The 22,667-nt window shown below is 37.6% G+C and overlaps 1 long non-coding RNA gene across 11 annotated transcripts in view; it reads right to left on the reverse strand.

Annotated features, from left to right (window-relative positions):
* Positions 1-22,667, reverse strand: part of LOC132357813 (uncharacterized) — a 62,302-nt gene that overhangs the window by 14,333 nt on the left and 25,302 nt on the right. For 4 of the 11 annotated variants that reach the window (XR_009500335.1, XR_009500341.1, XR_009500337.1 and 1 more), the window contains 2 exons: positions 10,435-10,529; positions 8,820-9,785 (listed from right to left, as the gene is read on the reverse strand). The exons of 3 other annotated variants lie outside the window; for them this stretch is intronic. This is a non-coding gene — a long non-coding RNA (uncharacterized LOC132357813). 4 more of the 11 variants (XR_009500346.1, XR_009500344.1, XR_009500338.1 and 1 more) reach the window with 3 other exon arrangements.

Raw genomic sequence — 22,667 nt, forward strand, 5'->3', positions numbered from 1 at the left:
ATAAGCAAAGATTAGAGATAAAATAAAATACCACATGGAGATTAGTCTTACCATTGAAATATTTTCATCCACTAGGACATGTAAGCTTTCCAGTGACACCATGAAGTCAAAAGATGATCCCGTAATACAGCTGGGCTAAATAATGATCTAGCAGAGAAGTAGCAGAGGCAAGACTGTAAAGAACAGTCACTAAAGAACCTCAAAAACAGAAAAGTACCACATTTGACCACAGGTGGTGAAAAATCTTAGCAGGACCACATCTATAATACAAAGGGATTGCTGAGCCAACAACCAGACATTTATTTTTAGTAACAGATAGGAAAATATGACAATTCAGTACCAACACAAGGCAGTAAAAAAGCCAAAATTTTCTTAATGGTGGAAAAAGCCTAAGACCTACCAAATATATTTCAATCACCTTGGTGACTATGGTTTAGATTAATGCTATTCAACAAATAACGACAGCAGACAGAAACAATGACCACTCACCATGATAAAATTCTGGGACACATTTGTTGATCGCATGATTAAATTAACATTGGCAGTATAACAAATCACGGATCTATGGTTTCATAATACAGCAAGTAACAGGCCCTCCAGAACCACTCAGTCCATGGTTGGCAGATCCTAACACCTAACGTTTTGCTAATTAACAAAATTCCAGGCAGTCAAGTGGAGGAGCAAAGAAAGGCTAAATGGTTAACAATATTAGAATACCCCAATCTAAATAGCAACACTGAACTAAAAGTAACTAACTTTTCATTAAAAGTTCTCCATGTAAAGCACTATAACGTACTGAGCAACCTAGGTGACAACACCAAAGCACACCACCTAAACAAGTTTTGCCATGACAAAAAAAGCAAAAATTTTTGAAACCAAGTGAGATGCAGCTCAAAGTACTATTTAACAAACAATAGTGGTTGCTAGAGAACACCAGCAAAATTAAACCACCACTCATCACTGCATTATACATATGCATGCTAGATAATTTTTAAAATAATTTGGAAAACAGAGCACAATTATAACCAGTAATACATTAACACATACTATGCTTTTTGGTATCATATCAGATTATCACAGGGCATGTGCTTACTAGGGCAATGTTATGTTTGACAAAAGTCAGCTGAAGTTACTGCAACAATAGTACAATAAAAGTATATCAAATAACAACACTTGGAAATTTCAGAATAGCACATTAAGTCTTTAACAATACACTCCCTCAGGCATTTTTTCATATATGGAGTAATGTACTACAGTGAGGTCAACTGGTTTTAGGAGAAACACGGTCCTTGTTATCTGATATAAAGACATCATCCATGTGTTTTTAACTTGCTAGTGAAATTTTTGAATTGCTAGTGATAAACCAGAACAAAGCTAATAAGTAGGAATACTGAATTTAACCAACTGTACATCAGCACTACACTATACTGCACACAAACACCAATGTCAAATTTTATAAGCCAGAACCTGTAACTGGGCAAAATCAAGAAATGAAACAAACACCCTTGAAATTCCTCAAATGTATTTTTGGCTCACTGCACAGTCATCAGGTTACTGTACTCTCAATCAGAACCATACTTGTGATGCAAGCAGTGCAATATCACTCAAAAGGGCGACACGTTGTGGACTAATGCAGTACTAGAGTCTTGGGGGGAAAAAAAACTTTGTGTCCACAAGGTGGCAACAAACCTTGAAATATTTCCTGACAAGGGGCACAAAACCCTCCATAAATTTGGAGGCAAGACACCTAAAATTAAAGAAAAACAGCCACTGTAATATACGTAATAATTACACTGACCTACTTTAAGAATGTCACACACCTCAGTGAATGTGGAGATAAAGTTAATATTACAAGCAAATAAACAGCTTTTATCAACACTAAAATATTTTTTGCTCTTTAGTACTATTAGACTGTGATGTTAATGGAAGTTTCCATTAACAAACTTCCATTTCTGGAAGAGACTGAAGAGACCAAATTTCTGTGAGAGTGATGAACCTAACATATCCAAAAGGCATCATATTATGGGTAAATTGAGTAACACAATTTCTGTATGTTTCCTCTTTGTCCACTAAACTATGCAAAATCTGGATGAACTTTTCTTGGAGTTTTTATGAGTGAAAACCTCACTCCTATCATGTTATGGAGGATCTACAGTAATTGGCAAGACTACTACTTAACATATCGCATGATCAAAGTGATCTATAAACAAGAAAATCACACTATAGATGATATACATGCCATATATAACCTACAATAGTTGACAATCTCAATGTCCTCAAAAACCTTACAACATTATTGTTGTCTTACCATCACTGGAGCATTTACATTTAGAGTAATAATCCCTGAAGGGAACTATGCAACCAATACCACTAATACAAGCTGTGGAAAATTTCCACAATCATTGCTAATTGTTCTCAGAAATGCACAAACTTTGGAGGTATACTGTAAATGGTTGAATAAGACACTAAATGTACCAGTAAATAGCCTTATTAATACCTTTAACAACCAAACAACACAAACTATTGGGCCTTAAAACCCTATTACTCTTTAAAAGTATTTAAATGTCTAACAATAAAAGACACTCAACAGCAACCCTGAAATATATTAGTGACTCAAAATGGAGGAACCAGATTGTAATGTTACCGGAAAATTGGGGAGCCATTTCTGATCTGCAGTGATTTCGCAAAGGGTGCTGCCCTGTGGACAAATGAGGTACAACATAAAAGCTAACATAGTGGTTATCTTGTATCCACAAGATGGCGCCAAATTCCTACCAATCTCAATATTTGATTATGTAGCAGAGGTATTAAACTGCACTGCTGATGACACTAATTTCCTACATTCACATGAACATCAAACCATCTAAATTCTCAAAGGGTAATGATGCATGTACCAATTGGATACAAGTTCGGATTAGCTCCAACTTCTCTACAGTTCAGTTACAAATGTGAAAACACCCATTACAACCTATGAAAACGCCACACTATTACCTCAGATTTAATAGGCAGTGGAATTAATAATGAAACAATGGCCATAAAATATTGGAGCCCAGAGAATGACGCATATATTTACGACTAAATTTACCTACGTATACTTTGGCCTGTCAAGAACCAAACTTAGAATGCAAGCTCGTCACCTGTTAAATAGCAGTGTGGGTAAATTTAGTACAGAGCATCACCTAACTCTGAGACAGTGCCAAATCTAACATTTAGAAATATGCCCGGATAAACACATGCTATCAGTGCGTTAGAGAGAGCGGTATTGTAAAATTATTTGCAAATGATAATGGTGATAAATCAAATACGTTCATGAAACGTTCAGCATAAAGGACCAAGGGCAGACATACAGTTTCATTAAAAATGTTTCGCCACCAAATGCCTTTATTACTGACTTGCTGGTTCCCAAGGCTGCAAGCAGTGCATTACTAAGAGTATTTTCTTAAAATTCATCTAATAGCTTATAAAAGACAACACTGTAAAGACAAATGAAATATACATAAGATCCACGGTAATGGGTCTTTTGCCCAAAACACAGCACCAGATTTGTCAAGGCTCGTGAAAGATATGATTGGCAGTGGGATCTTACTTAACGTTGCCAAATATTCAGACAAAATTGACTCCCTAAAAAAGTAAATAGGCACCTAAGGATACCTAGCAAACTTTCTTTTTTAAAAAGCCTTATCGTATTGGTACAGAATCAAGGGATCCTAATGAAATGCAACTGGAAGAGACCCTGAGACGTTGACTTGTAATGTCACCTCTGCAGAGGCAAAGCAGAGTGGACAACTGGGGAACTCCATTGCAAGCCTCTGGCAGCGTCAACGAATAAAAAGTAGGTGACTGACGTTATAGGTATATGACAGTAGTAACGCTACTTAATGTAAAGACACAAATATGGAAAACTATAGCTATCCAGGTTTGCAGTATTATCTGCCATAAAGTGATGACAAGACCAAACTTCCCATAGAAAACTGACATCCAATAGCAAATGGCTACATTATTGCACTACAAATTCCAATTAGTGGCTCAATATTTCAAAGACGGATGCCAAACCTGTGACTTTATTGGACAACTTGATTGCATTGCCGGTTTGCACAAGATGGAAGCAGCCCAGGTAAATTAACATTGCACCTAAAAAACAGTGACTGGTTTATCATACACGTAAGCATGAATATATAGTTACTAGAAATAAAGGACCTTAAGATACAATGAGTTTTTCAATAAGCAGCAAAATTTTACTAAAATTTTTACTAGGTCTAAACTTTGGAACACAGTGCTCTGCAGCAGAGATTTCCAAAGGATAAGTCATGCAATTACATTTGATTTTCTTGCTAATTTGTCCATAGAGAAACCAAAATTGGAAGTTCATTACAACCATATCATGGGAAGATTTGCTGAGCTTAAGCTGCCAATTGAGTGTTACATTCCATCTGAAGAATCAAACTAGAAAAAGAGAGTAGCACCGTGTCTAAGACGTTTATCCTGTCTCAGGACAGCCAATTCTCCAGCAGTGGCTGTCTATAATGCAACAAAGCAGCCTACAGGAGCACACTTAGGAGACAGACAACTAGAAAAGGAGTTAGGCACTTATATGCTTTCAAAGAACCAAATATTTTAAAGGCATTTCTTGAAAAACTAAGAAAGCTCACCTGCACTACCAATGTAGGGAATTGTCCGAATAACCTTAATGAAAATTCAAGTAACATGTCCTAGGCAGTAGAATGCTTGAAAGGAATAGTAATGTCTACTAATAGTATTAACAGAGATTATCTGGGAAAATACAACCCAGGCCATCAGGGGATAGTTGAGGACCACAAAGTCGCAGAACCCCAGGTGGCTAGGACAAAAAGTGCTAGCAGTATACAACAGCTTCTTGTCCGCTTACAGGAAAACTGCCCTTAAAGCCAATGAGTGGCGAATCTATTGCAAACATGATTCCCAAAGAGCAGGGGGGCACTACGGGTGACAAAATTATATTAGAATATTTTCAGATGGCAAGTTCGTTGAAGATAGGCACTATTACTAACTAGGCATTAAAGAATTTCACCACCTAAAAGATTGTTGCATATTTGCTGACAGCGATGGCAAACTCCCATCTGAAGTTTTGCCTCCTAGTTCACTTTCAGGGACACTTTGACCAATGCTGTCATTAGGCAATTCTGATTTCTTCTTAGTACTGGGGGTGCATGATGCGAGGCACTTCACAATATGCTGAGAGGTTCTAGAAAAGGGCCTTTGTATGGATGGGGTCTAGGACAAACTATAAGGAGACCTACATTTCTAGTTCACACACTCCAGTGCAATGTAGAGAGGGAGCAGCAAAGGTGAACTAACCTTAACTTCCAACGATGAGATCTTTGGTGCCGCCGCATGGGACTCCTTCAAATCAATAAAACAGCCAAGCAGGGAAGTATATTCATGAGTCCCACCCATACTCCAAGGACACATTAAAAAGTATTTATTCCCCCCCTCTTGTGGAAAGCATGCCCAGTTTGTAGTTCCCACATGTATAAAACCATATCCTTTTCACTTAAAAATGCTAATCTTTTTGTGCTGGAATCTGAAACTGATGATTCAGAAGCTGGTTGTATTCCCATCTCTGCCAGTATGTCACTTTTAACGGTTGAAATAAACAAAATCTTTCCTTTCTTGACTGCTCTTAATATGCGTTTGAGATGTGAATCAGGAAGTGCAAAGGAAGCTCAGAAACTAAGCACAGATAGCAACTCATCCAAAGGATGGGTAACTCAATACAGGGTAATAAATGCAAAGTGCACTGGCCATTCTGGCAGTGATCAAAGATTACCTGTATCAATGTAGGCATCACAAAGCTCTACGGGCTAAGTATACCACAAACAAAAGACATCAGGCTCATTCCTCCTCCCGATGAAAGCAGGGGTAATCTTTGTTCTCTTCATTGCAAACCTGTTCCAGATTATTCTTGAGGTCAATACCCGCAACCATCCTTCTGGTTAAAAACCATCTCCCGATGAAAGCAGGGGTAATCTTTGTTCTCTTCATTGCAAACCTGTTCCAGATTATTCTTGAGGTCAATACCCGCAACCATCCTTCTGGTTAAAAACCATCTCACTACATCCTTGAACACGTGCTCTGGTCCTAACATAAGGTATGGGATTTCTTAAATCTTTTATTTTGGAGTTTCATCTAAGACCTCCTAACTCTAGAGTACATGCTGAACTACTGCACTTAGTTAAAAGGCTGTAAGGGCAGTGAGTTCCTGAGATGAACACCAAGAGTTCATCATAGCAGCATCTGTCTGGACAGCCTTCTGGCCCTGATAAGCAGAAGCCAGTAAAAAGTACAGCTAAGCCAAAGACATCCCATCCCAAAGGACAGCTGGAATTTCAGCAATACTATGATTGGAGACCCCTCAGGGGACCCAGAACCTTGTCTACCATGGTGTACTATTCCCTGGGGAACAAATGTTGCGTGTTCTTCCTATTGTCCTATAGAGGAACTCTCATCTTTGAAGAATACTGGCTTCCTGTATTAAGTGAACATAGTTCCAGTAGCAACTAAAACTTCCCAACAGGTTAACTTCTCTTAACCTTATCCTCAAGTGTAAAACATGCAAACTAGGAAGTGCTTCAAGTCAAATTACTGAATCAGATGGCCTACAATCTAATGTCTGTAGTTATGTATGTTGCTCAACTATCCTGTACTTACCGGACAGGAAGATTCTTTGAGGCATGTCGAAATCCACAGAAAATCTTTAAGATCTTAACACACTCGATTATCCATCGTAGTCCCCCCATCCCTCTCCCATTAACCCCCAAATTGAACAGTGATAAATACTCAGGAAACACTGGTAGGACACAGGCTGGCCCATCAATCCCACAGGCATGAGAAGCCAGGGAAAGAGTGGAGAGGATTCTTGGATGTAATAATAAAGGCATCTCAAGTTGGAACTTTCTATATAAAGACGATGGTCCCTGACTCCATTTTCAACATATTGAGCAGCTTGGGAGTGAAAGAGAGAAGAGGCAAAAGAATAATTTTTTTCAAAGTCACTGCTAATAACTACAGTGCCTGCTTGATAGGGTTGTGTAATAGAGCTGCAGCCATCCCCGACTGAGGGCACTTGATAGGTGACAAAAACCTGTGTCCCCTGATTCCTACAGGATATGCATCCTTCCCTCCATGCTGCCCCAAATACCTCCTCTGCTGCTCATCAGCTTGACACCACATCCCCATTCCACAGGAAACCATCCCTTCCCTGCTGCTTTCGTGGCCTAAATGACAGCCACAAGTGGTCCCTCTCCCAGTGCTTGAGCTCACCCAGAGCATAAACAATCGCTGGGCCCCAAAACACACAGGACCAGGATGGGCATTAAGCGGGCAGAGGTGAGGCTGAGCCCTGCCAAGGAGATGGGGTGATGTGAAGATAGCTGCTGAGATCACAGGTCTTCTTGGACTGATGCTTGATTTCTTCAAAGCACTATGCAGTCTTTCTTCTTTGAAACCGATTCCAGATGGATCTTCCATCCCTTCCCTTCTTCCCTTCTTGCCCCAAGCCCTCAGGCCCTCACCCCTACCTGTCTCCCTTACCTAATAACTCTCAAACAGAACTCCTAATAGCATCAACTTGTATGACAGGAAATGCTGACTATCCCACACCTTACTCCCTATTTCCCTCTTAATTGTTTCTTAATACATGAGAGGCCAAGACTCTAAAATCCCTTAAATACCAAAAGCAAAAGTACTAGAAGGGCTCATGCAGTTTGCTTGAGTTTTCAATCTATCCTGGGCCAGACAAGCCACCCACACCCAACCCATGGATCTCAGTGTTCACACACAGAAACTGATAGGGCCTAATCAGGCAATTAGTCTATTCAGCTCTAATACTCTATAGAATATGGATTTGTATTCCCTCTCTTAACCACGCACCCCTTTCCTTGAGGCTGGGGAGGGGCACTGTCCACCCCAGGACAGCTCTGGTGTTAGCAGTGGCCCCAAAGAACTCAATCTCAAACATCTTCTGAGATGCACCAGTTCTTCTGATGCAGCAGCAGGTTGTCAACCATGGCCAAGTCTAATAATGCCAAGTGAGTCTTCATCCTACCACCCTGCTCCTTGGACCTAAAGGCACCTCCCAGATTCTGCCCCAAGCTATGTTACAGTTTGGTGTGAGGGGACATTAGGCATCCAACAGCAGGGTAAGTGTAAGTGATTACAGTTCCTGATATTTGGCATTCCTTGGGGGCCAGGGTAAAATAAGTGACTTCCTAGACAGACTAAACTAACTCATAGGCACTGTGAAATGAGAGCTCACTAGTGATATGGTACAAGGCTAAAGATTAATGGGGGGAAACCTACAAAGGACTCCCTAAATTGCCCTGCTCACCCTCTTAGTAGGTCAGTTCAAAATTCCTCCTGTTGTGAACACTCATTTACTTAACAGCCAAGCTGCTACCAAACTAGCTCAGTCACCTGGGGTTAAAGCCTCATAGGCAGAAGCAGGGAGGTAAGGCACAGAGAATAAGCTAGAGTCTAAAAACAGAAGCCTTCAACAAGTAAGCCCACCACGCACAACCACCATTTTAAAGGTAAAAGGAGAAGTCTTAAAATGAGACAAATGAAAGACACCAAGAGGCACCACTCATTCTTCAGTGACTCCACAAAGCCCCTCACTTGTCTGGCTCAACACGGACCCCAAAAAGCCAGCACACCACTATAGCTGAATCACTGATGCTCCCGAGCTCCCAGGAGACAATGATGCCCAGAGACCATGATCCCTACACCCCATACCCCATTTATATTCCAAAAGAAGGATAAATGACCCCACACTCACCCCCATCTGCTTTGCTGAGAATTTTATGAGGATTTATTTATTGTATAAGCCTGCCAGCTTTCCCAGCCAGGTGGTTAAACTCTGAATATGAAGGGTTGGAGAAGGTGGAGGTGAGAAGGACGATTTAAAAAAAAAAAAAGAGAGTATTAGACTCAGATAAATGAAAGGGGGCAAGAAGGAATAACTGCACATGCCAGGGGAAGGAGAGTGAAACAGCAATCTATGAGGGGCCTTGAATGTAGGGGCTAAGAGTGTAGACCCTGCAGTATGATCACCTGGGTACAAATCCCTGCTTTGCAAATGACTTGCTGTGTGATCCTTGACAGGTCATCTAGACTGTGTAAGCTGTAATTATCCCATCTGTAAAATTTGGGTAAGACTACTCACAGCACCTAAAGGAAAGGGTTACTGTATTAAATGCTTTAATACATGAACAGTGTCTAACACACAGGAATTACCCAATAAATGTTAGTTGCTTCTAAATCTGGGCTAAAGCAATCCGGGTCTATCAGTCACTTTGCTTTGCTGTTTCAGCCCTGACACAGGGATGCTATTCTCACTAGGGCCATGTGGCCAGGTAAGAAACTGTGCCTGGTCTAAGGACTTGCGCACATTACAACTGAAGTGACTCACACGTACGTGAATTAAGTATATTTAACTTCAACCTGAAAAAACTTGTGACCTAGAAATTCAGAAACTTCAAGGCCAAGTCAAGGCTGAAGGCCAATAAATAGAAAGAAAGCTTCGCAATCCCAAAGGAGTCCCTGGAAAAGGAGTAAAGCCTGACTTTCAAAAGGGCTGTAGTTAACAGTGGAGATGCAGGTCTGACACCCAAAGCCCACCCTCCTCCTACCCTGTCGAAGCAGGTCTCTGTCAGGGCAGTGAGCACTAGTAGCCCCAACCACTGCCACAGAAGTGTCTTTGAAGAACAGACGGTGATCAGTTCTCCCTCTGTGCACGGCCGTTTTCTTTCCTATTAAAAAAGAAAACTTATTGAGAAAAAACTGTCCTGTTGGGGAAGGCTAACTGCACTTCAGTTGAATTGAAGGTTTAACTGCTGAGAAACCACATATATCCCTTAGACAAATACATAAGTGCATACGGGTCATCTGTTCCCAAGCAAATATGGGGAAATTTTCACAGGTGTGAAGGTTAGCCATGCTTCTTTTCCTTTGAGAAATGTGAGCTAACTGAATCCCAAACGATTCAAAGCTTTCCTTGGAATGTAAAATGCCACAAACGGAGGCTTCAAATTCAAACTGTAACTTAAAAAGCATTCTGATCTTGTTAAAATTATTTTCTCTCCAATTCACACTCTGATTATCTGTACAATGTACATGATATTAACACCAATTATAATTTACTTATCAGAGGATGTGGGGAAGAGCATATCTGCAAGGCCCATGGTAGGTAATAATCAATAGGAACACAGACAGAGATATTCAGTTTAGGCACAGCAAAGCTCTGTTTTTAATGGATTTTCTTTAAACCAACCAATTGGACTATGCATTATAGTTTATAAATTATTCTGTAGTTTAAAGGAATAAAACTTTCCCCCTCTGACAGAAAGACAGCCCTTGTCCCAACAACATTAAAGATAATGAGATGGAATGATTGCTCACCTGACTTAACTCAGCGATCCTCCGTGGACGAGATGGAAAGTCAAACGGAGGCTGAAGACCTGAAGATAGAGGAGCCTGAATTTCCAAAGTTGAACCTGGACAGAAACATCTGGGGTAAAACAGTTGACTTGAAAGCAGGTTGGCTCCCAGGAATCTCTCTGTCCGGGTAGCCAGATAAAGGGACCAAAAGGCAGATCTCTACTTGGGAAATCAATTGAGTAATTTGGAACAAGTCTCATTCTGAAGTGCTTCTTTGGGGTGGGGGGGGGGGAGAGATAAATTGGGAGATTGGGATTGACATATACACGCTACTATACATAAAATAGAGAACTAATAAGGACCTACTGTACAGCACAGGGAACTCTACTCAATACTCTTGTAATGGCCTATATGGAAAAAGAATCTAAAAAAGAGTGGATATATGCATATGTATAATTGAGTCACTCTGCTGTACACCTGAAACTAACACAACATTGTAAATCAACTATACTCCAATAAAAATTTTTTTAAAAAATACTTCTTCCATGGAGTGTGGTTAAATTATGAAAATGTGTGTATAATAAAGGTTGTTAGGATGGAGACATCACAAGAGGAAATACCAGAGAGGTCAAGGGTAATTAAGAACGTCCAAAGATGACACTGCAGTATCCTGGGGCAATTAAGAGCTTAGGCTCTTCCATCATAAGACCTGAGTTCAAAAAGGGAGTCTACAATTTACTGTCTGGCCATTCTTGGATGAGTTTTGAACTTCTCTTGGTTTGATAACCTGTCTTTGAAATGTAATAAAAATGATACTAACACCAGAGTTGGTGAGATTATTACATCAAGTAGAAGTAATTAGAACAATTCTAGGTTTGGCTATCTCTAAAATGAACCAACCTTGGGAGGAAATGGCCTTTATTAAAGGTCTTTTCTGTATGGTTCATTGTGTGTTTGAAAACCAGATGTGGAGATAAGTGTCATATCCAGGTGTTCTATTAGAAAGGTACCCCAGTTAATCCTAACACACCTATCCTATATACTCTTCTGATTGCCTCTACTTTGCTGGTCCAGCATTTAAACTTAAAAAAAAGGGCAAATCTTAAAGAGTTCCTGATCTTCCTAGGAGCACAGTTACCCCTGGACATTGAAAAGGACCTCAATTTACCTCCAACTAAAGCATCATTGATAAAGATAATGAGAGAGAACCTACAGAGCAGAGACTCTGAGGATGAACTGCTTGAGTCGCTCTGTGACATTTGGGGAGCAACGTTACTGAGTTTAACTGACCTCAATTACGGCAGCTGAAAAAAACAAGGGATAATATTAGAATTTACTTCCTGACCATTAAAACTGGGTCAAAGCACACACAGAACAGTGTGTAACACTTACTATGTGCTCAGTTAATGTGAACTATTGTTATCAAAAGACTATTATAAAAGAAAAAGGATATTGTATAAAACCGACTGCTGTCTGTAATAGAACAAATAGATATGATTAAGAGGTATTTAAATGAGAAGGAATAGTTGTATTTGGTAGAAAGTGCTAGGAAAACAGATTGAAAGGTTAAAATAATCTTTCAACCATTAAAAGTGTTATCAACTAGTGAAAGTGAAAGGAACAGAGGCATCTCATAACATAGGACTGAAAGAGGAAGGCAAAGGATGGTGGATGACAGCAGGGCACAGAATGAGTATGTCTGTCAGAGGTGAGACTAAATTAAGTGTGAAGGGATGTAGGGATGTATGGACAACGTTTGCTTCTTGAATGTGGGTCTAATTACTTTACACTTGACTGTCTTCACATAAGCTAATCAAGAGGTGCAAAACAAACAAAAAATAATTGGGTCTCTAACAAGTTTATAATAAAAGAAATTATCAGGGAGATACATACACAAAGATGTTTCTGTAAGTATGTTAACTGTACTGATATGTTCAAATTTTATTTTTAAAAAAACTTAAAATAATTCTAATGTCTAAAAAAGAGGTAGATGTTATACCAAAATATCATGGTCCAAATGAGATTAGTGTGTATTCATATTTAAAGACAGGAAAATGTTTTTGTTAATTTAAGAGCCACCTAAAAATGTTATCAGTATACATACATATACTAAAAAGAAATGTACCAGAAATCTGAGTGGTTCTGGATATTCTTCTTTTAATTGTGCTATGCTTTTTTACTTCAATTTTTTACAATTGACTACCTATGCCTTTTATAATTTTTTAATACATTGTATAATGGGGGAAAGAAAATGATTCTTTGAGTGATAGATACATAGATTTGAACTTATTCCTCCCTAAAGAAATTGACTAAACGTCCTCAGAAAATATGAAGAGAATAAGGAGAAAAGGAAAGTAAAGAGCAAATGTTCACGAAATAGATAGCAATTCTACACAAAATACTGACCTATATTAAAAATTATAGCTAAAAGAAAAATATATTTAAAATCACATAAAACTATTTACCCAGTTAGTATTACTGTTCAATTTTAATCAAGGAAAATAGACACTGATGCCAAAGGTATCTCAACTAAAATAGGAAAATATTTTTGTTAATTTTTGGATAGCCTGTGCTGATATTAATATAGATGCCTAATAATTTCAGCAGACCAAAGTTTTACCTTAATACTACAGAGCCAATTTCAAGATTTTTATTGCAAGAGTTAAATAATTCTCTACTGTACAGTTTACTATGAGCAATTTAATTAGCTTAATAAAATGTAGAAACAATTAACCAAAAACATTACATGCATGTTGTAGAGCAGGGCTATCCATTAGACAGTAAACAAAATGTGTTTTATAAACAAAGTGTATATATAAACAAATATATACTAATATATGTTGTATAAAAACAAAACATGTCATATAAACAAACTGAATGCATAAATAAAGTGTGATATATACATACACACACAATGAAAAATATCATTTGGCCATTAAAAAAAAGCAATGAAGTTCTGGTACATGCAACACTGATGAACCTTGAAGATATGCTAAGTAAAATAAACCACACACAAAAGGACAAATATTATACTGCTCCAATTATATGAGGTACCCATAATAGGCAAATTCACAGAGACCAAAAGTATACTTAGAGGTTACCAGGGGTTAAGGAGAGAGGGAATGTGACAAATGTACCATAGTAACTGATATAAAATGTTAATATAGGGGACCTTGAGTGGGGCATACATGAGAACTCTTTGTAACTTTGTGTACACCAAAAACTGTTCTAAAAACAAAGTTTATTTAAAAAAAAATAACAAGAATGATGATATCCACCTCCCCCCAAATTTTACTCTATAAATAGGTCACCACACATTTTGATCTTTCCATGCACTAAAAATTAGACTTACTACAAATTCAATAAAGGAAATTGAATCAAGTTTATAATATCCTTGTTGAGGCCCCTGATGTGCAAGGAAAATTTGGGGATAACCTGTTTTGTGATGTTGAGCTAAAATACAGGTTAAACAATCCACAGCCTTGTATTTTGAAGAAAATTAATTAAGCAACTATAAAAATGGTTAAGTAAAACATTTCTGGATGGGCAACTGAGAAGAACTTTAATAAAAATTGTTCATATTTTTACCAACTTTTGCAAAGATACCATCATATAGAAATCATATAAAAATACTCACACAAGGAAATATGGATCATGTTTTCACTTCACCATTATTTGTGAAAGGAACAAAAGGCTTTAAAGTAATCTGTTAAATAAATTATATTATGCATAAATTTTAATTTCAAACTAACAGCCAAATATTCTGATGTATAGTCCAGAGTCACATGTTAAGTGCCAAAATTGATAATTTTTAGAACATAAAATTGAATGACTTGTGTATGACAAGGGGTCCTGTTTAAGGCATGCAAAGACTCAAGGCAAGACAGAGGACTCTATGAATATGGCAGTCATGAAACATACCATAAATATTACCTTGATAAGACTATCTCAACCAAGAACAATAGCAATGTGCAGCAATAGGCATGCAAGAAAGCACAGATCATGAAATATTATAGTACTTTTTCTGCTTTAGCTCTTCTATTATGCTATGTGTACGCTGATTAAAATCACCCTGCATATTAATTTTAACATGTAAAATTTCCTGTTATAAAGCCCATGTATATATATATACACCATACAACATCTTTACGGTACACCTGGCAGGAAAAAAAAGTATAAAAGCAGCTGGGAAAAACAAAAACCCTGGGTAGAACTGACACAAAATAGAATAATGAAAAAAATTCAGATGGAGACTACTCTAGTAAATTGTTAAAGTGGGAAAGTCAAGAGCCATGATGAACAGTCATTGACACAAATATTATGTAGAACCAAGAAATTCAGAGTATATGGAATGGTGTCAAATAAATGAATCTAAATATGGACAGGCAGCAAGTGGGCACAGCAAACAGTAACATAATACTTACACAATCAAAATAATTCCATACTGTCACAGAAAAGACAGTTAATGGACTCACACACCAGTGAGTCCAGAAGCAGACCCAAATAAATTATGAAATTTAGTATTTGACAAGATGTAATTTTAAATGAGTGAGCAAAAGATGAATTTTCAATACATAGTACTGGGCAACTGGCTAGCCTTTTAAAATAGAATGTGAGATCATTATATGACTACTGACATCAAAATAAGATCTAAATGGAACAATGATTTTGATTAAATTATAAAAATACTAAAAAGTTCAACTTGTAGGGCTGCTCATGTGATGTTTTTGTCCTCTGGCCTAACCATGTGGTACTTATATTCACAGATTTCCTAAAATTGAATCATCCTTGCATGGCTGGCATGAACACTACTTGCTTGTATACTAGTCATGAATTTGCTCCTGGATTCTTCTCACCAAGTTTATATTTAGGTTATTTGCTTATACACTTGACCCTTGAACACCGCTAGGGTTAGGGGTACTGACCCCCCCATGCAGTCAAAACTCCACACACAACTTTACAGTCAGCCCTCCATACCTGGGGTTCCGCATCGAAGGATTCAACCAACCGGGGATTGTGTAGTATAGAACGTATTTATTGAAAAACTAAATACTCGTATATAAGTGGGCCCTGGCAGTTCAAACCCCTGTTGTTCAAGGATCAACTGTATATCACTGTCAGAGACTGGTCCACAGATCTATTTTTATCAGGCTATTGTTTCTACAATATGCTGACTTTATAACAAGAGTATCAACTTATATATGCAGAGACTATCTCTGAAAAATTACACATGAAATCAGTAACAGTACTTGTATCTGGGAAGAAGGAAGATTGAGGATTAGAAACCAGGGGTGGAAAGGCAACTTTTAACTACATCCACTTTAGTACAAACTGAACTATTTACTATTTGCATGTATCATTGTTTTTTGAAAAAAACTATTATAATCTGTGAGTGACAGTAAAACTGGAACATTTTCAAAGGGCAATCTAGCAACCTAATGAATCAAATTATTAAATGTGCATATTCTCTTTACTCAAATTATCATACAGAATTACTAGTGCAAGTACCCCAAAACAAGTGTACAAGATACAGAAAAATATAAATGACATGTAACACACTGTTTGCATTTAGGAGATGACACATACGGTATTGTAGACATACTGGTATTATATTCATACCAATGTTTATTCAACATTTAATGAGCACCTACTAAGTGCCAGGCAGTTTTAAGAGATGGAATCACAGCATTCTAAAAGGACAAAAATGCTTGGTCTACAAAGACACAAACCCTGTATATATCAGCAAAGAGCTTACTTATCAGCAGCAACAACCAAATTGCCACTAGGCTGCCAATCAGTCAGGGATTATAGGGAAATATACCAATGCAAGATGGCAGGCCACCTTATGATATTCAACCTAACCTGAGTTGAAAGTATTAATGCTTAGCAGACTCCTACAAATTCTACAATATACCTTTGAGTTCCATGACTTTGGTAGAAATTCACTGGTTTTAAAGATGTTCATACAACCTGTTGGAAGTAGATATATCTACACCCTACATTACAATGTAATTTCAGACCCAGGGTGCAATGCTTGTATAATATGATATATCAACTGTTCAATCCCAGGTACTGACAGACATATCATGTAATCTCTCAACTAGAAAATAACAGAGCCGAAAGTATCAAACTACCAATTATAGATCAGTCACTAAAGTTACTATAAGATATACTGACCCCTTGGGCTTGGATCACAATATTTGGTCTAACATCAGAGGGAACATTCTGGGTCAAAGGAACCCCCCAAGCAGAACTTAAGCCAGACACTTAACACTACTTCAACAGATTTTTAAGTTTCTACAAAGTGAAAATAAACTGGAAATTATGCCAGGCTGCCAAGGTATCATGATTCCAAGAGAAAGGAATGGGTGATGATCAACAACATGAAATTTAAAAATGACAAAATTTATCTAGAGACATCATGAAAAAGGCTGCATTTATGACTGACATGATTCCTGACACAGAATTACAAAAATTTTAGCAAGAACACCTAATGGACAAAAGTAGGTCCCTTGGAACCTCTAATAATTGGAATTTAAGCCCCTTGGTGGCAATATATTGATATATATGGTGGTTAAGTCCACACTGCAAAAATACCAAAAGTCCTTCAGAGGACAAGATCTACCAACGTTAGCTTGGTTACTTGGCCCCAAATATGGGTTCTGCCTTAGGGTGCAACTTTGGTGATGAAATTCCCCTGAAATCCAATGTTGCAAAGTCCTCCTCCTCTCCCCTCCTATCATCACCTCTACTGTTAGGTAACCTTCCTTCCTACGTACCTTGTACTTAACTCTATTATATTTCCCCTAGCTTATTGATCTCCCAGAGAAAACCTAGAACCTACTGCATGTATAAATTATGTACAGTATCCATGCACGGTACAGGAGGCATTTAATGTGTACAAGTTGAATAAAAAGCTTATCAAGAGGAAAAATGAGTGAACAGAGCTTTTTTTAAAAAAAAAAAGAAAACCTCTTATTAAAACAGTTTGTCCTCAAGTCCATTCTCTAGTAGGTCTGTGTCTTTATTCCCATCTTGCCCCTAGATTCTTCATGACCTTTTTTTTTTCTTCTTAGATTCCATATATATGTGTTAGCATACGGTATTTGTTTTTCTCTTTCTGACTTACTTCACTCTGTATGACAGAGGGGGAAGGGTAAGCTGTGACAAAGTGAGAGAGTGGCATGGACATATATACACTACCAAACGTAAAATAGATAGCTAGTGGGAAGCAGCCGCATAGCACAGGGAGATCAGCTCGGTGCTTTGTGACCACCTAGAGGGGTGGGAGAAAGAGGGTGGGAGGGAGATGCAAGAGGGAGGGGATATGGGAACATATGTATATATATAACTGATTCACTTTGTTATAAAGCAGAAACTAACACACCAATGTAAAGCAATTATACTCCAATAAAGATGTTAAAAAAAAAGATTTAAAAAAAAACAAAAAAAAAACTAAAAACATAGTTTAAAGACCAGCATGTAAAAGAAATCAACGGATCAGCGAACACAATATACCTTAGAAATATACACAATATATACAACATTACAGTGAAAATTAAAGGTGTATCTTGTCACCAGAACCTTCCAAACCTATCAATTCTGCTACCTTCCCCCCCTCTATATAAAAAATTATATATAGAAAATTCTTGCTCTCATCCCTGGATACACCTGCCCCATTCTCCCAACACCTACAGGTAACCACTTTTATATAATCTGTTATTTTTTTTAACATAAGTGAACATTGTACATTTCACTTTTTCACTTAACAATATATCACTGCAGAGACTGCTTCCTCATGTGTTTTTACAGGAACCTAGTATTCCACACTCATGGGCTCCTGGGTTGTTTCCAATCTTTTACTATTATAAAACCGTCTGCAATGTTACATATGCAATTTGTTTCACATGTGCAGATACACAGGATCACTGGATCAAAGAATAAAGGCAACTATAGTTTTGATAAATACCTCCAAAGTGCCCTCCATAAGTATTATACTATTTTGTACTCTAACAAACATTCTATAAATGTCAGTTTTCCCATAGTCCTTCCAGTAAAGTTCTCAAGTATTAACTTTCTCTGTAGTTTTGTTTTGCATTTCTCTTATAAGTGAGCTTGAGCATTCTTTCATAGGTTTAAATGTCGTTTTTCTGTGAACTGTCTCTGTTCATGCCCACTGCTCATTTTAAACTGTGGTCTTTTGGTTTTCTTTATTTAGAATCTTTTTATACATTAATGGAGATTAGCACTAAGTAATACATGTTGCATATATTTTCCAAGTTTCTCATTTTCTTTTGACTTCATTTAGTGTTTTTGACATGAGTATTTTATTATGTTAGCTGCGCTTATGAATCATTTTATGGCTTCTATGTTTGAAGACACAGAAAGATAAAGATGTTTTTACAAATCAGTGAGCAAAGAATGGATTAACTAACAAATAGAATAACCAAACAATTGGGAGAGAGAAAAAAGTAAATCCTTTCCACTTAAAAAAAAAAAAAGATTAATTAAGGATTGCAAGATTTTGACAGAATAAGAAAAAATACATAAACAAATATACTGATTTAGTCTTGAGATTTAGAATTCCTTTCTAAAAGTAAATCCAAAGTCAAACATTTTTTAATACATTAAACTCGATTAAATTTTATATCATGACATTTATCAATCTTCCATATTAAGAATTTTGATTTTGGTATTAGGAAAAGCATTGATATCCTTAATATTTTAAGCACTCTTTAAAGAGAAACATTTTAATGTTGTTTTAGAAGTGCTTTCCATTGTAATAAGCCTCTCTTCCCTTGGCTCCTAAGTGAAACTTCTCTGCAGTAGTAGTCTTCTGAGTCTACTACTGTTAATTCCCAACCTAGCCTAGGAAAGAGCCAGTCAGGACGACAGGCTGACAATTTACATGCGCTCAAGTTTTAAATATGCATAACGAAGTGAGAGCTAGAACTGGATCTCTAAGGATTCATGCAGAAGCATAAACTATGAGTAAGCAGAAGCTCCAGTGTAGAGACGGATATAAAAGGTCAAAGGAAAGAGCAAAACAATCAGAGGTAAGGTAATGATAGAGCAGAAATGCAGAACAGGGGAAATCCCTGGCGGTCCAGTGGTCAGGACTCCACGCTTTCACTGCCGAGGGCCTGGGTTTGATCCCTGGTCGGGGAACTAAGATCCCACCCACAAGCCACCAAAAAAAAAAAAAAAAAGAGCAGAACATGGCCCATAAATAAAAACAAACCCATAAAGGGTTTCTCCTGATGCCTCCATTTCCTGGTGGCCTTCTAGTTACCATGCCAGAGGCACAGCCACTCACCAGTTCCTTTGGTGGGTTTCCAGTAAAATTCTTACCTCCCTTACTGCTCACGATCCCTTGTAACCTTGCAAATTATCATCCCCTCATTGGATCTATCATTTGCGCTCTTCATAACAAAACACTTTACAAAACTAGAGATAAAATATAAAAATGTATAATATGAATTTGGTCTTTGTCCTCTGTTGGAAGCACAGATCTCAAAAGCGTGTGTGATGGAGTGTGCTTTTGTTATTTACAAGAAGTCCATTTTGAGCATACTTGAGTTTATGCTAACGACATGACTCAAGATAGGCTTAGTTGCCAGAAAGACCAAGCATATTAGTAGAAGATTGGAACTTTCAGCCCTATCCTCTAGACCTTCAGAGAGAGGAGAGGGGCTGGAGACTGAACTTAACCAAGTGACCAATGATAAAACCCCAATAAAACTCTAGAAACCCAGAGCTCAAGGAGCTTCCTGGTTGGTGAACACTTTGATGTGCCAGGAAGGTGACATATCCTGAGTCCAAGGGGTGAGAGAATGGAAGCTCCTTATCCAGGGTCCTCCCAGACTTTGTCCTATGTATCTTTTTCATTTGGCTGCTCCTGAGTTGTATCCTTTATAATAAAACTGTAATGGTAAGTATAGCACTTTCAGGGAGTTCTAGAAATTATTCTAGCAAATTAACAAACCCAAGATGGTCACAGGAATCCCTGAATTTAGCTGATTGGTCAGTATAGGTTGCCCTAAGATTTACTAAAGGGAAGGCAGTCTTCAGGAAGATGTTGCCCTTAACTTGTGGGATCTGGTATTAACCTGGGGTAGTTAGCATCAGAATTGAATTGAAGCCAGGTGGTGTCAGAGACCAGGTGTCTTAACAGTATCAATCTCTCACTGTCAACCTACCAACTATTTATTTTTTCCAACATAGTATATTTTCACTAAGAAAAAAAATCAAACCAAAACACCCCATAAAAATAATAATTACTTATGTAAACCTGTCTCAAAAGATAACCAATGTGAACATTTTGGTGTCTTAATAGACTTCCACATTTTTACTTTTGATGCAGGAAAATGCATCAAAGGGGTTACAGCAATTTCTTCAATTTCTGATAAGGGAGAAAAATAGTATTACCTGAATCGAATTATGCCCAGATAGTACAATCAATCTGCTTTTAAATCTTCTCAAATGGAGAGGCCTGTTACTTTAAACTAACTTTCAGTTTTTTAATTAAATTCATGTGAAACCGTAGAACAAAACTTTAATATTCCCTTGGACTTCTTTCTTAAAGAATGGTTCCTTGAAGGTCAATTTCCTAATTAATGTGTGGGGAAGGAATGACACCCAAAATTTTAAATTAACACACTTCTCTCAGTTAACTATTTGCAACAGTGTAAGGAGGAAAAAAGGAAAAAATAGCCAGTATATCAAAGATTTTGTTAAAAATACTTTACAAGTTAAGCTTAAGTCACTCTTTGACATAACCTAAAAGGCTCCCCAAAAATTTTTTACATGCCCCAAACAGAACAGAAATCATGTATTTAAACTCTCTTATCACCTTAAGCAGGACCTGAATGTGATCAATCATAGAATGCTATAATTTTGATCTATTATTATACATTCAACCCATGTACACAGGAAAGAGTTAACATAGCAGGCCTAAGACTACTATCCTCATAAAGACCTGCTTGCAAGGTTGGCCCTTGGCTGGCATCAGGAAACTTTACTGGTAAACAGTTCCCTGCACTGATAGAAAACTTTCCCTAACTGATAAGGGTGGCTCACTGTGCCTAAATTGCTTATATAAATAATGTGGATCACGTTGAATACCTACTTTCCTTCTGGAAGTCTGATATCTTGGTATGTGCTAAGCAGAAAGTGCCTACATGACCAGCCCACAATAAAAGCCTTGGTTGCTGAGTCTCTTAACAGGTTTCCCTGGCAGAAACATTGCACACGTGCTGCTGTATTTTTATTGCAAGGGGATGCTCTGTGCGAACGCTCGTGGGAAGGAGAAAGCAGATGGAAGCCTGCACAGGGACTTCTCCAAACTCCACATGTGTCTTTTTCTTTATGCTAACTTTAGAAAGGCTATGTATCCTTACTATGTTAGCCTTAAGTAAAACTATATGCTGAGTCCTGTGATCCAGTGACACCCCCACATACCATCCATTTTTTGATATTAAGTAGCCAAATCATACAGGCCACCTTTGTTTTCCTTGAAGTTTCAAAATGCATTTTTACAACCACACTTAAATATATATTTACATTATAACAATTAGATGGTTTTGGTTATAATTATCCTTACTGTCACATTTTTTAAATCACTGGATTAGAACTGTCAATAAATGAGGTTACAACTATCATAAAACTTACAACTTAGTAACTACTTCTGACCTAGAACAAAATGTTAAGCTGGTTTTTAACCAAAACAATGCATTTTCTGAACTAGGCAAGGTTGTTTTTTTTTTGGAGAGGGCACTTTACTCCCCCCAAAAAGAAAAAAAAGTACATTTGTTTCCCAAACTTGTTCCCAGCAAGAAATTTTTCTTCTTAGTGATGCAGAAGTTCTTTTTAGATATTAAGCTGTTACTCTGAGTTAAAATATTTTATATCCTACCTTTAGTTAATGACATTTCTATCAAGTTCCAGGCTACTAAAAGCAGGCACGCACACTTTTCAATTACAAATACTTCATGCAATTCTCCCTAGTTGGATGTATTCAAGGAGTGTAAAAATCCTTTGGTGGCCCATTGTAGCCAACTTCCAACAACTGTGCCTCAGGAACAAGACAAAACATATACATGCTGCTATCTCTGAACTGACTAAAGTAATTCTCTAGGTAAATTAGAAAATGAGGGAGTTTCTCCTAACAAACTGTAACCACTGATTTTTATCATATTCTCTAATATTTCTTCAAATGCATACTTATGCTCATGCCTGCTGCCAGGAACATGTCA

Source organism: Balaenoptera ricei, chromosome X (assembly GCF_028023285.1).
Source record: "Balaenoptera ricei isolate mBalRic1 chromosome X, mBalRic1.hap2, whole genome shotgun sequence".
Taxonomy (NCBI): domain Eukaryota; kingdom Metazoa; phylum Chordata; class Mammalia; order Artiodactyla; family Balaenopteridae; genus Balaenoptera; species Balaenoptera ricei.